The sequence below is a fragment of the Monodon monoceros genome, unplaced genomic scaffold (genome assembly GCF_005190385.1).
Source record: "Monodon monoceros isolate NGI ecotype Baffin Bay Population unplaced genomic scaffold, NGI_Narwhal_1 Super_Scaffold_15, whole genome shotgun sequence".
In the NCBI taxonomy this organism is placed as follows: domain Eukaryota; kingdom Metazoa; phylum Chordata; class Mammalia; order Artiodactyla; family Monodontidae; genus Monodon; species Monodon monoceros.
Genome location: NW_021703771.1, coordinates 57,483,182 through 57,500,373, shown reverse-complemented (window position 1 = coordinate 57,500,373; position 17,192 = coordinate 57,483,182). Strand labels below are relative to the sequence as shown.

Below are 17,192 nucleotides of genomic sequence, written 5' to 3'. Positions count from 1 at the left end.
ATAACTAAGTACATACACTTTAGATAAATGTGAGGAACCTTCTCCACCAAATATATTTAGATATTTATTTTGTAATTAATCCTGGCCTTGGCATTCTCTTGCTGGTTTATTTTTCTGAAGGCATTTTTTAAGCCCTTCTCATAACAGTGTTTTGAAGGCATTGCTTGATGGAGTGGGTGTATCCCGATTTCCTCTCTACCTCCAATTTATTAAGCATTTAGTTCCATTTCCGTATGCTATTTTAGGACATTTCTTGTCCCATTTTTGACAGTAGTTTGTCTTTAATCCTTGTGAACATTATTTGATGTTGTTAGTCTTGAAATTCAAAGTAAGGTGTCTTGGAAAGAAAGTCAGAATTTCATAGCTAATAAGTGAAAGAGTTGGAATCAAAACTCACATCTGCCCATTACTGAATCATTTTATACTGAGTCATTTTACATCTACAAGTCTCAATTTCCTTATCTGTAAAATGGAGGCATTGACAGTACATTTTTAATACAATGTCTTTGGGAAGTTAAGTGAAATGATAGCTTATTTATAAGCCATCTTTTAAACAAAATGAATTATAGATGCACAGTGTTTATGAATCTAACATCGTTAATTCAACTGATATGTAATTTTATATTTCTAATTTTAAAGTTATTTTTCTTTTCAGATTTACAATTTGAAATTACCCAACTTTTAAAACTTTAAGCACTCTTTTACTTTTCGGTACTATAATGAGTGAAACTTGTGTTCTCAATAGTTTCTTTTAATTCTTCTCCACAGACTGTCATTCTACACGTTCAGCTCTGTTTTGTGTTAATTTTTACTGCCTTCCCCCTCTGAAATAAAATAGTCCTGTAATGTCCTAGTGGAAACATTGTTCTCTTTGTTTGGGCTAAAGAAGTGCCTTTGTCATTCCTTTGAGACATTCTGCAGATGCCATTTTGCAGTTCTGAAAAGTATGTCGCTGTCCTCCTTGCTGCTGTGTTAAATTGTGTGTGTGTATGGCTTGGTATTTTAATGAAGTTGTAGTGAAAACTTGACAGTGATACTTGTCATATGATGATAAAATAAAGAAAGGTTCTTTCCTGATTCAATGTAGATACGTGTTCCCTGTCTATAGTGCTGTGTGGTCTGAAAGTAGACCCCTCCTGCACTCAGATGTTTGATGCTTTTTGACTAACTTCATAGGAAACTGTTAAAACAACTTCTTCTGACATGTACTGCTTTTTAAAGATCTCTTAATTTATATGTTCTGAATAGCGTTTTAAGTGGCAAGTACACAGTCTAATTTGCTAAGTGGCTTTAATCCTTGTAGTAAGAAGTGGGGCAAAAATCTTTTGGGAAATTACCCTGATAAAATCCAGGAAATTCCTTTCATTCTTTTAAATCCAGTTAAAATCTAACTTTAAAAAAAGGCCTCTGATGTAACAGTGTCTGAAAGCATGTGCTTCTTAGAGTAATTTCTTGTAGACAGTGCCAAGCTCAAGGAAGAATAGCATGAATGTACCTCTGTGTTTTAGGTAAATCTATACCACATGGCACATGACCAGTTTATTATAACTTTGCTGGGACTTAGTCATCCTGTTTTGCACTGCTTTAAAAGTGCTAAAGCAGGAGTATAGAAATAAGGGAGAAAGCTTCATATTTTTTATTTTAATGGACTTAATCTATTAAGATATTTCTTAGTTATAATAATATATGTTCAGTGGAGAAAACTTGGTAATATAGAAAAATACAAATAAAGCAAAATTTCCCATTGCCCACATTCAGAAACAACCATTGTTACCGTTTTGGCTGAGCATTTCCAGTGTTTTATCTGTGAACACATGGGTTAAAATCAGAGCATTATCCTTTTTTTAAAAAATGATTTTTTAAAAAGTTTTAAATTTTATTTATTTATTTTTGGCTGCGTTGGGTCTTTGTTGCTGCACGCGGGCTTTCTCTAGTTGCGGCGAGCGGGGGCTACTCTTCGTTGCAGTGCGCAGGCTTCTCATTGTGGTGACTTCTCTTGTTGTGAAACACAGTTGCAGACCACAGGCTCTAGACGCATGGGCTTCAGTAGTTGTGGCTTGTGGGCTCTAGAGCGCAGGCTCAGTAGTTGTGGCACACGGGCTTAGTTGCTCCGTGGCATGTGGGATCTTCCCCGACCAGGGCTCGAACCCATGTCCCCTGCATTGGCAGGCAGATTTTTAATCATTGCGCCACCAGGGAAGCCCCAGCATTATCTTTTTAAACCTGCTTATTTTTCCTTGGCAGAAATACAGTGAATGTATCTAAACTTTTTTAAAAAATTGTGACGTATAGTTGATGTACAATATTGTTAATTGCAAGTGTACAGCAAAATAATTCGGTTATACATATGTATATATCTATATTCTTTTAAAAATTCTTTTCTATTATAGTTTATTACAGGATATAGAATATTGTTTTCTGCACTATACAGTAAATCCTTGTTGTTTTTCTATTTTATATATGATAGTGTGCATCTGTTAATCCCATACTCCCAGTTATTCCTCCCTCCCTTCCCCTTTGGTAACTAAGTTTGTTTTCTGTGTCTGTAAATTCTTTTTTTTTAAATATAAATTTATTTATTATGGCTGCGTTGGGTCTTCATTGTTGCATGTGGACTTTCTGTAGTTGCGGTGAACAGGGGCTACTCTTCGTTGAGGTGCGCAGGCTTCTCATTGCGGTGGCTTCTCTTGTCATGGAACACAGGTTCTAGGTGCGCGGGCTCAGTAGTTGTGGCTCGCCAGTTCTAGAGCGTAGGCTTAGTAGTTGTGGCGCAGGGGCTTAGTTGCTCTGCAGCATGTGGAATCTTCCCGGACCAGGGATCAAACCCCTGTTCCCTGCATTGGCAGGTGGATTCTTTTTTTTTTTTTTAACATCTTTATTGGAGTATAATTGCTCTACAATGGTGTGTTAGTTTCTGCTTTATAACAAAGTGAATCAGCCATACATATACATATATCCCTATATCTCCTCCCTCTTGTATCTCCCTCCCACCCTCCCTATCCCATCCCTCTGGGTGGTCAGAAAGCACCGAGCTGATCTCCCTATATGCTATGCGGCTGCTTCCCACTAGCTATCTATTTTATGTTTGGTAGTGTATATATGTCCATGCCACTCTCTCACTTCGTCCCAGCTTACCCTTCCCCCTCCCCGTGTCTTCAAGTCCATTCTCTACGTTGGCAGGCGGATTCTTAACCATTGCACCACCAGGGAAGTCCTGTAAATCCTTAAGATAGTAGTACTTAATTTTGGAAATGTTACTCCATAGGGCATTCATGCATTAGATGGACTCACTTGAAAGTTCTCAGTTAGTAGAAAGTCCGTGCATTTATTGCCTAAAGATATACGAGTCAGAAAAGGATAGGCTAATCATTTTGGATGTTTTCCAGGATCATAAAAGCATAATAAGTCTATATTAGAACTGTTAAGAAGCCTTTGAAATAAGTAAAGATCTGATCACATAAGCCCTGGCTTGTCCTGGACAGCTGGCTCACTGATTTCCAACAAGAGCTGATTCTGCTGTGGCCCGACTCCTGTCGTCTGGGGCAGAGGTACACAGGGATTACAGTGTGTGTATATGTCTAGCCATCAGCTGGGCTTGTTTTAGATAGTGATACCAAGCCCTGGGTCATCCCATTCCATCTGTTTCTTTTAAAAATAAATATACAATTGGTACAGGACAGATCCTGTTACAATAAACTCCATGGCTGAAATAAACTTTCTTTACATGGGTATTCCTATATAATTAAAGGTTGAGGTGGGAGGAAACCTTCCCCCTGCGATTGGTGGATACTCAGACCATTCTTCTCCAGAAGACAAGAAGAACCTCAAGCCTGGTTCTTATTACTCTAGGATCCAATGGGAAGAGTATTACTTTTGATATTAAGATGATAAGAGAGCAGAAACAAATTTCCTTATCTTGTTATAACTGTGCCGTTTTGTTTGTTCATTCAACATTTATTGAATTAGATGTTCTGATATATATAGTTAACATGGAATTACAGGGGATAATGGGAAGAGATAAAAAGGGATTGAGGAGGAGGATATGAGATACCTGAATTATGGCTGAACCCAAATGGCTTGAATAGAACTAGCCAAATTCTTTATAGAGCGTGGCTGACTATGGTGGGAGGAAAAGATGAGGGAGATGGTGACAAAGGGGGAAGTTAGGTATGGAAGCTAAGTTGATTATTTAGGAGTGCTACATTTTACCCTTTTTGACTAATGTATATGTATGTACACACACATTTCTATACATTTAAGTATAATGTATATTTGTGTGTATATCACCTTACATAGGTCAGCTGCAGGTACAGTCCTTCCCTCCCAAAGCACAGACCATACAAAGTCCTGTTGACCTACTGCATCTAGTTGCAGTGACTTGTCTCATAGAACACGGTGTACCGGTGATGTTTATTCCTCTAGCTTCATTTCCATCCAGATCATTTGTCAGTGATCAGCTGCATTGTTCAGATTTCCCCCCTGGACAGTGCTCTGCCCTGCCCTGTTGCATAGCCATAAATATTGCTCTGGGCATAGCTCATCCTTGAAGTGTGATTCCTGATCAGATCTTACTGCCCCTTGTTCTGTCCCCTGGGAGGAGTGCCTTCATCAGTCACATAGACCTCAGGGCCGTCTTGGGGGAGGGGCTGCATTACTCTTAGCCCATTTGAGTTTGACTTGGCCATTCTTGGCATCCTGCCTTCTCTGCCAGTGGGTATGGCTGGAGAGGTAGCCACTCTCTGCTGGGCTGGTTTGCCATGTACCAGACTTCTCTTTCAGAGCCTTGTGATTTGTGAGAGAGTGTGTGTACCATAAATTCACAAATAACTTGATCCCCATCCACACCCCCAAAGTTTTATTCTGAGTGTTCTGTGGTTTAAAAATCAGCAACAGAGCTATTGTTAGGTTTGGTCACAAACTGCCTGTTTTTAACCTTATACCTGGAAGCTTGGGTTGGATTTTTTTTTTTTTCTTTTTTTCTTCAAGTGTAGACAGGGAAAGTGGACAGTCTAGACAGAGGAGAGTCAGCATTAATGAGGACACGGAAGCATTTCGTGTTGAGGAGGCTGGTATAGCTGGAGTTCAGGGTGTGTGTGAGAGGGCATGGGAAGCAGAAGACGAGCTGCAGATCTGGATTGGAGCCAGTCGGTGCTGAACCCAGGAAGTTATACTGAGGAGTTTGGTCTCCGTACTCCCTGCAGAGCCACTGGAAGCCTTTCAGAAATTTTCATTGCTATTATTTTTTTGAAGTAAGAGGCATAATTACAAATATCTGGGTTTTAGAAACATTACACACCAGGTTTCCTGAAGAATTACCAGATTTCCCTGGGTATTTGTGCTGGTGATTTTTACCCTCAGTTAAAGGTGTCTGCCCGAGGAAGCCTTCTTTCATATTTCTTTTATTTATGGCTTCTAGGTGACACTTCCAACTCCAGTAGGCACTTGTGTATTTCTGTTCGGTAAAATCTGGTGCTATGATTTGGGTGGTATTTATTGTACAAGTGACTAGGATCAAACATTTATTTAACTTAATAGTAAATCTCATTGTTACTAGTTCAGTACATTGTTTTTACTACACAATAATAATCTGAAGCTTGGCAATACTGATTTAAGGAGGTGTCTTTGGTATTTGTTGCTCTTTATTATGAGGCAAATTTGTGCCCAGTCTTACTGTGCACCAGGCTGGACGTTCAAAGATGAGGAAGAAAACTGCATTGCTGATAAGTTCACAGTAAGGCAAACTGACCAGGAATTCACAAATGGTCATTTCAGCAGTAGAAATACCTATAGAGAAAAGGACAACAAAGTGAGCCTGGATGAAGAGAGAGGAAAGGATCAGGAGTGACGCCTGTACTCAGTTTATTTTCTTCTTTTACTGGGATTTTTGTTTGTACTACTTAATGAATATGATTCATCCATCCATTCATTCATTCATTCATCAAATGTTCCTTTGGCTACCTTACTGTATGCCAAGTATTGTATTGGGCTCTGAGGGATATGGTTGTAAGATTGCAGTCTTTGCCCCTAGGAATCTGACTGTTCACATGGAGAGGCAGCCAGTCAGTAGCAGAGAGAAGCATTCTGGGGACTGGGAATTGCCCAGCAAAACTGGATAAATAAAATTTTCATAATCATTTTGCTTAATAATTAATAAAATCATACCACGTATCAAGTATGTGAGAGGGAGAATCCATTTGTAAATTACCTTCTTAATAGTTGTTCAAGAAATATTTGTTGAATGAATGAATGTATCTTTTTTTTTCTTCGGTATGCGGGCCTCTCACCGCTGTGGCCTCTCCCGTTGCGGAGCTCAGGCTCCAGACGTGCAGGCTCAGCGGCCATGGCTCACGGGCCCAGCCGCTCCGCAGCTTGTGGGATCTTCCCGGACCGGGGCACGAACCCATGTTCCCTGCATCGGCAGGCAGGCTCTCAACCACTGTGCCACCAGGGAAGCCCAAATGGATGTATCTTGTGTAAGAATAGGTTTTTACAAATTGGTATTAATACAAAAGAACATTTGCATCATTTGCTACTGGCTATCCCTTCAGGGAAGGGATACTTTTTTTTTTTTTCCCCAGTTGAAATTTCCAGGAAGTATAACTGTCCTAGGGTTTCTTTCCAAGCATTTTTCTGAAGCCAGTGGGTGGGTGTATGTTTAGATCCAAGAGAAACAAATTATAACCATGATGTGAACTTTTCACAGTCTTAGAATAAAAGCTTGAAAAAATATTTTTTATGCTTCTCTCTTGCAAATGCTAAATATCCTTTTCTAAAGAGGAGTAAAACAAAGATAACAAGTTAAGCATATTAGGTCTTCATATTGTTCCCACCTCCCCTAGTAATTAGCACAACCCCTCAAAATGTTCATTGATATTTTTTGGCCGTAATTTCAAATCTTAAAATTTGGTAGAAGTACATACGTGGTGAAGTTCAAATAACATTGGACATTGCTGTTTTAAAGAATATAGGCATTTTGGGAGTCAAAGAACAAAAATATTACTATAGCATTAGATTTATGAAGACAAGCAAAATAAAATGTGGGTACCCAATAATAAGAGCTTTCTATTATACAAAAGACAAATAAGACACGTCAAAAGTCTCTTAGATTAAATTTATTAAATATGAAAGTAATTGGGAAGAGGTGAAGCGCTTTGTAAACTGTAAAGTCCCTGTAAATGCATATTTGGTGTAACAGATTAAATTGCTCTCTCCTACCCCCCATATGACTACCAGCATGGTTTGTGTAGGTGTGGAAGAAGACAGCCATGGAAGTGCCCGTTCTACTAGGTTAGCTAATAGAAAGGGAAAGTGGAAATAAGGGTAGGAAAGGAGTACCACAGCCTTAAAATGGACATATTTTAGGTTCAAAGCTGCTGGTGTTTTCATGTCATGGACTTTGAGCCAAGATTATCCAGTTTAGTCACAAAAATTTACATGTATAATTAGGTTTTAAGCACCTTCAGGACGTTTACTTATACCCCAACATAGTATATGGACCACAGTTATTTATAGTGTTATGAATCCTTTTTCTAGACTTTTTTTCCCCCTTAATCTTAATAGTAAACAGAGCACCTCATTTCTGCTGTCTAGGGCCATCTCTTTGATTTGCCATCACAATTCATTCTGTACAAATCACACTTTGGTTCTTCATGCCATTTCTCTTGTTCCCAGTCTTTGTACTTAAAGTAGATTATTTGTACACAGCGTAGAATTGGGTCTTACTTTTACCCACTCTGACAATCTGTCTTTTAATTGGTGCATTTAGGCCATTTACATTTCATCTAATTGCTGGTGGTGTTGTCCAGTACCATGTCGCTCTTTGTTTTCTGTTTGTCCCATCTGTTCTTTGTTTCTTTTTCTGTTCCTGCTTTCCTCTGGATTGAGTATTTTTCTTCGAGTCCATTTTATCTTTACTATTGACGTATTCCTTTATACCTCTTTGTTTGTTAACTAATTTAAATTAACTCATTAATTTGTCTCCAAACCCTCTGTTCCTCCTTTGTTAACTATTTCAGTGAATGACATTGCTGCCTAATTAATTGCTCTTTATCTCTTTCTTGACTCCCCTGTGTTGCCAAATTCTTATCATTCTACCAATTGAATATTTCTTGAATTTATCCATTCCTTCCACTAACACCTTCTCTATTCAGATACTATAATGTGCACAAAGCTGAGCTCTCTCATGGTCCAGTTTTTTTTTTTTTACTTTATAAATTTATTTATTTATTTTTGGCTGTGTTGGGTCTTCGTTGCTGTGCGTGGGCTTTCTCTAGTTGTGGAGAGCGGGGGGCTACTCTTTTTTCTTCTTCCTTTTTTTTTTTTTTTTGCGGTACGCGGGCCTCTCACTGTTGTGGCCTTTCCCGTTGCAGAGCACAGGCTCCGGACGTGCAGGCTCAGCGGCCATGGTTCACGGGCCCAGCCGCTCCGCGGCATGTGGGATCTTCCTGGACTGGGGCACGAACCCGTGTCCCCCTGCATCGGCGGGCGGACTCTCAACCACTGTGCCACCAGGGAAGCCTGGGGGCTACTCTTCATTGCAGTGTACGGGCTTCTCATTGCGGTGGCTTCTCCTTTTGCACAGCATAGGCTTTAGGCACGCGGGCTTCAGTAGTTGTGGCTTGCAGGCTCTAGAGCGCAGGCTCAGTAGTTGTGTTGCACGGCTTAGTTGCTCCGCAGCACGTGAGATCTTCCTGCACCAGGGCTCGAACCCGTGTTCCCTGCATTGGCAGGTGGATTCTTAACCATTGCGCCACCAGGGAAGCCCTCATGGTCCAGTTTTAACTTTGGTAGCCAAAGAAACACAGGTCTCAACATTGACAAAGAATTGACAAACCACTTACGTTTTTACTCTGGTCTCTTGAAAAACCAAAAAGTTCCATTATAACAGCAAAACTTAAAAATTCTTTTCATCACTTTATGAATTTTTCGGATTCTTCCTCATCACAGTTTAAAAACAGCCCTCATACTCCCTCCCTTCAGCCAGTCTCCTCCCAAACAATAAACACCAACTCTCAGTTACAGTTTGAGCCTCTCCTGTGTTCTTTATAGATCTGTTCTTTTCTCTAGTAATTGAGCCCATCCCACAGTAAATCAGTCAAGTTGCTTTCAGAATTGAAATTACAATGGCAGAATTCTCTTTGGGGGAGAGGGAGCAGAGACTGTGGCTACCCATTTGTTAATATTTTATTTTTTAAACATTAATACAGCTATCCTTTCTTGTCTGGATAAATATGTAATGTTCTGTCTGGTCTTCCTGGGTTTTTTTTTCCCCTCTAGTTTAAAAAAATTTTTGTTCTTCACGTTGTAGTCAGAATAGTAGTTTTAAAGTCCTTTTAGTTTTCTGCTTAAAATCCTTTCATGGTACCACTTTGCTTTTCAGAAGAGGCTCAAACTTTGTGACAAAGCTTTTACCTTATGAGGTTCTTGCTGTTCTAGATTTTAACTTACTAATTGGGTTTCCCTGCTCATATGTCAGGTTTTCTCTCATGTCTAGACTTATGTGCATGTTGCCAGCAATATTCTACTCTCAGGTCTTCATTTAGATATAGCTTCCTCTGGGTATCTTTCCTTCTATGGTTCTTCCTTTCACTGGGCCCTCTCCTCCCTGTTAGATATACCTCCCCCCTCTCCAATTGACTTTGCTTTGCCTTTCTCCCTCATCAGGTTATAAGCTCCACAAAGGCAGTTATCACGTCTGTGTTCACAATTGTTTGACAGTCAATGGGCTCTTAATTATTTGCTGAATGAATGAATAATTCCTGAATAATCTGATACGGGGTTTCCTATCTTTTCTTTCTTAGCACTTATCTTGCCCTGTTGAGCTGGTTTGTAGCCAGTGTTCCTTAGGTAGATTAACCTAATATACTGAGACTTCCTTCTGAATATTTCCTCATAGAACACATGTAGGTGACGCTGTATCTGCTTGAGTAGGTAGATTCCATCTACCATGTTTGGTTGTTATAGTACCTTGAACTCCATTCTTGTTATGCAGACTTTTATTTAGTTCTAGCCCTTTTGGATGCTCTGCCAGTCAAAAAGTATTTTTTTTTTTTTAAGGAAATCCTAGCTCTTAAGATGCTTTTTTCTCTATTACTGTATTACCAAAACTTTCAAGAATAGTCACTTGTTTGGAACTAAGGTAAAAGATTAATAATAGTAACAAATGCTAGAAGTAGGGTTATTCTCTCCCAAATCATCATCTCTTTCTTTGATTTTTGGAATCCTCTCCAGGAACTTAGATGTCACATCATCACTTCAAACTCAGTGTCCCTAAAAGTTCCAAAATCTTGAAACTTCCAGTCTTTTGAGCTGGAAAGCTTGGCATTATTTTTTAGTTGTGCCTCTTCTTTATCTACTGTCTATTTAGACATCAATGCCTATGGATTTTTTTCTCTGAAACTTTTTAAATATCAGTCCTTTATTCATCATTGCTACTGCTGCTTCCACACAAGTCTGTTTTTCTCTTAGCTTTATTGAGGTATAATTGACAAAATTGTAATATATTGGAAGTGTACATGATGATTTGATGTATGTATACATTGTGAAATGATTGCTAAAATCAAAGTAACACATCCATCACTTCACAGTTACGTTTTTTTGGTGAGAGAATACTTAAGACCCACTGTCTTAGCAAATTTCATGTATACAGTACACTGTTATTAACTGTAGTCACCATGGTGTACACTAGCTTCTCAGAACTTATTCATAAGTGAAAGTTTGTACCCTGTGACCAACTTCTCCCTGTTTCCCTCACCTTCATGAACCTTTTTATGTAGCCTTCCATTTAGACTGTCCCTGCTTCTACTATCTCTCCTTTCCAATTCAGGGCCCCCAAGTTTATCTTCAAGCAACATTTAGTGGTTATCCTGCTTGGCCGCAGCCAAACATTCGGGGGATTGGAACCCGTGTACACTGCAAGTGGGAATGTCAGATAGTGCAGCCATTTTGGAAGCCAGTCTGGTAGTTCCTCAAAAACCTTAACACAGAGCTGTCATTTAACCTTGCTATTCTACTCCTAGGTATATGCCCAAGAGAAGTGAAATCATATGTCCACACAAAAAGTTGTACCATGGAGGCTTCCCTGGTGGCGCAGTGGTTGAGAGTCCGCCTGCCGATGCAGGGGACACGGGTTTGTGCCCCGGTCCGGGAAGATCCCACATGCCGCGGAGCGGCTACGCCCGTGAGCCATGGCCGCTGAGCCTGCGCGTCCGGAGCCTGTGCGCCACAACGGGAGAGGCCACAGCAGTGAGAGGCCCGCGTACCGCAAAAAAAAAAAAAAAAAGTTGTACCATGAATGTTCACAACAGCATTATTCATAATAATCCAAAATCAGAAACAATACAAGTGCCCATCAATTAATGAATGAACAAAAATGTGCTATAGCCATAAAATGTAATATTATTTGGGCATACAAAGGAATGAAGTACTGATACATACCACAACTTGGATGAACCTTGAAAATAGTATGCTAAGAGAAAGAAGCCAGATACCAAAGGCTGTATATGATATGATTCCATTTATGTGAAATGTCTAGAATAGTGAAGTCTATAGAGACAGAAAATAGATTAGTGGTTGCCTGGGGCTGAGAGTACAAGGTTTCTTTATTTCTGAAGAGTACAAGGTTTCTTTCTTTTCTTTTTTAAAAAAAAAGTGATTAAATTGATATAACAAATTCACCATTTTAAAGTATACAGTGCAGTGGTTTTTATTATATTCAAAATGTTGTGCAACCATCACTACTATCTCAGAATATTTTCATCCCCCCAGAAGAGACCCTGTATCCCTTAAAGCAATCACACCTCATTCCCCCCTCCTCTTCTGAAACTGCTGTACCATTTTAGATTCCCGCTAGCAGCAGTTAATGAGGGTTCTAATTTCTTCAAATCCTCACCAACACTTGTTATTTTCTTTCTTTTGTTTTTTTCAATAGCCATTTTAGTGGATTTGAGGAGATAATCTCCATGTGGTCTTAGTTACATTTTCTTTTTCTTTTTTTTAAAAAAATTTATTTTATTGAAGTATAGTTGATTTACAATGTTGTATTTATTTCTGCTATACAGCAGATTGATTCAGTTATATATACTTTTTCATATTCTTTTCCATTATGGTTTATTATAAGATATCGAATATAGTTCCTTGTGTTATACAGTAGGACCTTGTTCTTAGTTCCATTTTCTAATGACTGATGATGTTAAGCATCTTTTCCTATAGTGATTGGCCACTTGTATATGTTCTTTGGAGAAATGTCCTTTGGAGTAATGTTTATTCAAGTCCATTGCCCATTTTTTAGTTGGGTTGTTTGTCATTTTGTTGTTGAGGTGTAAGAGTGCTTTATATATTCTGCATACTAGATACCCTAGTTGAACAGATGGTTTACATATATTTTCTCCCATTCTGTGGATTGCCTTTTCATTTTCTTGATAGTGTCCTCTGATTCACAAATGTTTTTAATTTTGATGAAGTCCAATTCATCTATTTTTTTCTTTTGTTGCTTGTTTTTTAGGCATCATATTTAAGAATGTGTTGCCAAATTCAAAGTCATGAAGATGTACACCTCTTTTTCTTTAAAGAGTTTTATAATTTTAGCTCCTACATTTGAAGTCTTTGGTTCATTTTGAGTTAAATTTTGTATATGGTGTGGGGTAGGGGTTCAGAGTCATTCTTTTACATTTGGATATCCAGTTGTCCTAGTACCATTTGTTGGAAAGACTGTCCTTTCCCCACTGAATGGGCTTGGCATCCTTGTCAAAATCAGTTGGCTATAGATATGTGGGTTTATTTCTGGACTCTCAGTTCTGTTCAATGACTGGTATCTAGCCTTATGCCCGTACCATACTGTTTCGATTACTCTAGCTTTGTAGTAAGTTTTGAAATCAGGAAGTGTGAATCCTCTCACTTTGTTCTTCTGTTTCAGGATTAGTTTGGCTATCTGGACTCTTGCAATTCCATATGAATTTTTGGATTAGCCTGTTCATTTCTGTAAAAAAAAGGGCAGTTGGAATTTTGATAGGGATTACATTGAATCTGTCAGTCAATTTGGGGATTATTACCATCTTAACAATATTAAATCTTTGAATCCATAAACATGGATTTATTTACGTCTTTGATTTCTTTGAACAATGTTATGTAGTTTTCAGTGTACAAGTTTTATGCTTCCTTGGCTAAATTTACCCCTATGTATTTTATTCTTTTTGATGCTAAGTGGAGTTATTATTTTTGGATTTTATTGCTTATGTATAGAAATATGACTGAGTTTTTGCATATTGATCTTATATCCTGAAACTTTTCTGAACTACTCTGTTAGCTTTTTAAAATAGATTCTTTAGGATTTTTTATTTATACAGTCATGTCATCTGCAAATAGAGATAGTTTATGTCTCCCTTTCCTATTTGGATGCTTTTTATATTTCTTGCCTATTTGCCCTGGCTTGAACTTTAAAGTACAAAATTGTATAGAATGATGAGGGGTGGTGAGAGGGGACATCTTGTCTTGTTCCTGATCTTAGGGGGAAAGCTTTCAGTCTTCACCATTTACTATTATGTTAGCTGTGGGGTTTTTTTAGATAACCTTTGTCATGTTGAGGAAGTTTCCTTCAATTTTTATTATTTCTATTTGTTTTTACTTTAATTTTTTTAGTTTGAGTGTTTTTTATCATGAAAGGATGTTGGATTTTGTCAAATACTTTTTCTCTCTATTGAGATGATCATGTATTTCTTTCTTCCTTCTATTAATATGATTTATTACATTGACTGAATTTCACATGTTGAATCACCCTTATATTCCTAGAGTAAATTCCACTTGCTCATGGTGTAAGATCCTTTTAATATCTTGCTGAATTTGGTTTGCTAATATTTTGTTGAGGACTTTTGCCTCTATATTCATTAGGAATATTGTTTTATAGTTTCCTTTTTTGTGTGTGACATCTTTGTTTGGCTTTGGTATCAGGCCTCATAGAATGAGTTGGGATGTTTGGGGTTTCTTTTTGGGTTGATGAAATGTTCTAAAATTGTTCGTTGTAATATTTGCACAACTGAGTATCCTAAAAAACATTGAATTGTATGCTTAAAGTGGGTAACTTGTATGGTATTTCAATAACACTATTACCACCCCCCCCCCAAAAAAAAAACCCACCACCAAAACAAAACTTTAGGCGAGGTGACCTATCTTTTTTAGCCTAGAGTCCTTTTACTGGTCTTCAAAGCCCTCAACAATCTTTCCAGCTATCATATTTCAGCATTACCTCTGACTTACCTTTGTATGTGACTGATCCAGTGATAGTAGTCAGCCCACTGCCCTGCTCACTGCTTCCCCAGACCTCCAAAATATCTTGTGCATCATGCTGCTTCACTTGCCCAAGGACTGTTCTCGCCTATTTTGAATGTCCCTGTCCCTCTTTCCCATCGAGGACAATCTATCCTTTCTTGCAAAGTTCTGTTCAAATTTTTTCTATTTACCATTCTAGCCTGCAGTTATCTTAGTCCCAAATCCCTACATTAGATGGTTATGTTATCTCACTTAAAAAGTTGTTATGTGTGATCCGGAATGTGTAAGTTTCCTTAGAAGAATGGGACGGAATATTTGAAATCAGAACTGCTTTGGGAAATCTGATATATGTGTTTGTAGTGCCCATAGGCATATACTTCATGTATTTACAGTTAACTCACAAGTTTATGGGGATGGCTTTTCATTTGCACTTCTCTGGTCTTCCCAAATAGTTCTCAGAGCTTTGAAGAAAGGCATGATATGGTATACCTATCCATTAACATTATGTGCCAGGTAAGTGTCTGTTGAGTTATATGTATGTGTTTGGAAGAAAGATCCAGAATTTTCACTTGTGCTTTACAGTTTTCCTTATGTAGTTCTAAAAAATATATATATATTTTTAAACATCTTTATTGGGGTATAATTGCTTTACAATGGTGTGTTAGTTTCTGCTTTATAACAAAGTGAATCAGTTATACATATACATATGTTCCCATATGTCTTCCCTCTTGCGTCTCCCTCCCTCCCACTCTCCCTATCCCACCCCTCCAGGCTGTCACAAAGCACCGAGCTAATATCCCTGTGCCTTGCGGCTGCTTCCCCCTAGCTATCTACCTTACTACGTTTGTTAGTGTGTATATGTCCATGGCTCTCTCTCGCCCTGTCAAAGCTCACCCTTCCCCCTCCCCATATCCTCAAGTCCGTTCTCCAGTAGGTCTGCGTCTTTATTCCTGTCTTACCCCTAGGTTCTTCATGACATTTTTTTCCCCTTAAATTCCATATATATGTGTTAGCATACGGTATTTGTCTTTTTCTTTCTGACTTACTTCACTCTGTATGACAGACTCTAGGTCTATCCATCTCATTACAAATAGCTCAATTTCATTTCTTTTTAAGGCTGAGTAATATTCCATTGTATATATGTGCCACATCTTCTTTATCCATTCATCCGATGATGGGCGCTTAGGTTGTTTCCATCTCCGGGCTATTGTAAATAGAGCTGCAATGAACATTTTGGTACATGACTCTTTTTGAATTTTGGTTTTCTCAGGGTATATGCCCAGTAGTGGGATTGCTGGGTCATATGGTAATTCTATTTGTAGTTTTTTAAGGAACCTCCATACTGTTCTCCATAGTGGCTGAACCAATTCACATTCCCACCAGCAGTGCAAGAGTGTTCCCTTTTCTCCACACCCTCTCCAGCATTTATTGTTTCTAGATTTTTTGATGATGGCCATTCTGACTGGTGTGAGATGATATCTCATTGTAGTTTTGATTTGCATTTCTCTAATGATTAATGATGTTGAGCATTCTTTCATGTGTTTGTTGGCATTCTGTATATCTTCTTTGGAGAAATGTCTATTTAGGTCTTCCGCCCATTTTTGGATTGGGTTGTTTGTTTTTTTGTTATTGAGCTGCATGAGCTGCTTGTAAATTTTGGAGATTAATCCTTTGTCAGTTGCTTCATTTGCAAATATTTTCTCCCATTCTGAGGGTTGTCTTTTGGTCTTGATTATGGTTTCCTTTGCTGTGCAAAAGCTTTGAAGTTTCATTAGGTCCCATTTGTTTATTTTTGTTTTTATTTCCATTACTCTAGGAGGTGGGTCAGAAAGGATCTTGCTGTGATTTATGTCATAGAGTGTTCTGCCTATGTTTTCCTCTAAGAGTTTGATAGTTTCTGGCCTTACATTTAGGTCTTTAATGCATTTTGAGCTTATTTTTGTGTATGGTGTTAGGGAGTGATCTAATCTCATACTTTTACATGTACCTGTCCAGTTTTCCCAGCACCATTTATTGAAGAGGCTGTCCTTTCTCCACTGTAGATTCCTGCCACCTTTATCAAAGATAAGGTGTCCATATGTGCGTGGGTTTATCGCTGGGCTTTCTATCCTGTTCCATTGATAAAATATTTTTTAAGAGAGTGTATTGTATTAGAGTAGAAACAGTTGAGTAAAGTCCTGTATGAAGCCCACGTGCAAATGTGAGGCATAGGTAGTGAGACTGTTTATGTAAAGGCTGCATTTTGGTATTTAGTGAAGTATAGCTGGGAATTTGCATGAGCGTTGTGTTGTAATGTAAAAAATGTATAATGTGTTGGAGTTGTACCTAATTGATTTAAGGTAAAATAGAATTGGCTTCAAACCTGAGGCATCTGTCTCCTACATAGTAATTGGAGGTTAAGCCAGTATCCAGGTTCAGCTTTGTCTACCTCCAGGATTGACAATCCAGGTTCAGGTTTGTCTAACTCCAGGACTGACGATTAACTACTGTAGTATTTTGCATTCCGTGCTTATTAAGGGAAGTTATTTCATTTCTCTGAGCCTCATTTTATTGACGTATAAAATGAACTTGGTAATAATTACTGTGCAGAGATGTTTTGAGGCATAACTAAGGGTGTTTGTAAATAACTCAGCAGAGAGCTTGCTCACAAAATAGGCAGGCCTGTTAATCCCAGTAAAATATTTTGTTTACTTCAAAACAGTTCCAACAAAAGAGATTTTGAAAGCATATCTGAAACTTACACAGAGAAACTTGCTTATCTCTTGGCTTTAGCATATTGACTTCTTTGCTTTACATTTTGGCACAGTTTTCAGTGTTCTGTTTCTCTAGAATTTAGATAATTTTCCAAGTATGTCATTTGTTAGTAATTTCTTCCACTCTCATCTCTGTTGTTGTTCCTAATGAGTTATTGTCAGAAAAGTAATAAAATT

At 38.3% G+C, this 17,192-nt stretch overlaps 1 protein-coding gene across 16 annotated transcripts in view; it reads left to right on the top strand.

Annotated features, from left to right (window-relative positions):
- EPB41L2 (erythrocyte membrane protein band 4.1 like 2) overlaps positions 1–17,192 on the top strand; it is a 268,070-nt gene that overhangs the window by 58,620 nt on the left and 192,258 nt on the right. Inside the window, exon 1 of one of the 16 annotated variants that reach the window (XM_029223491.1) lies at positions 14,725–14,775. The exons of the other annotated variants lie outside the window; for them this stretch is intronic. The gene's annotated coding sequence lies outside the window, so the exon portion shown is untranslated. Of the gene's footprint in view, positions 1–14,724; positions 14,776–17,192 lie in introns of those variants that run through there. 16 annotated transcript variants of the gene reach the window in all.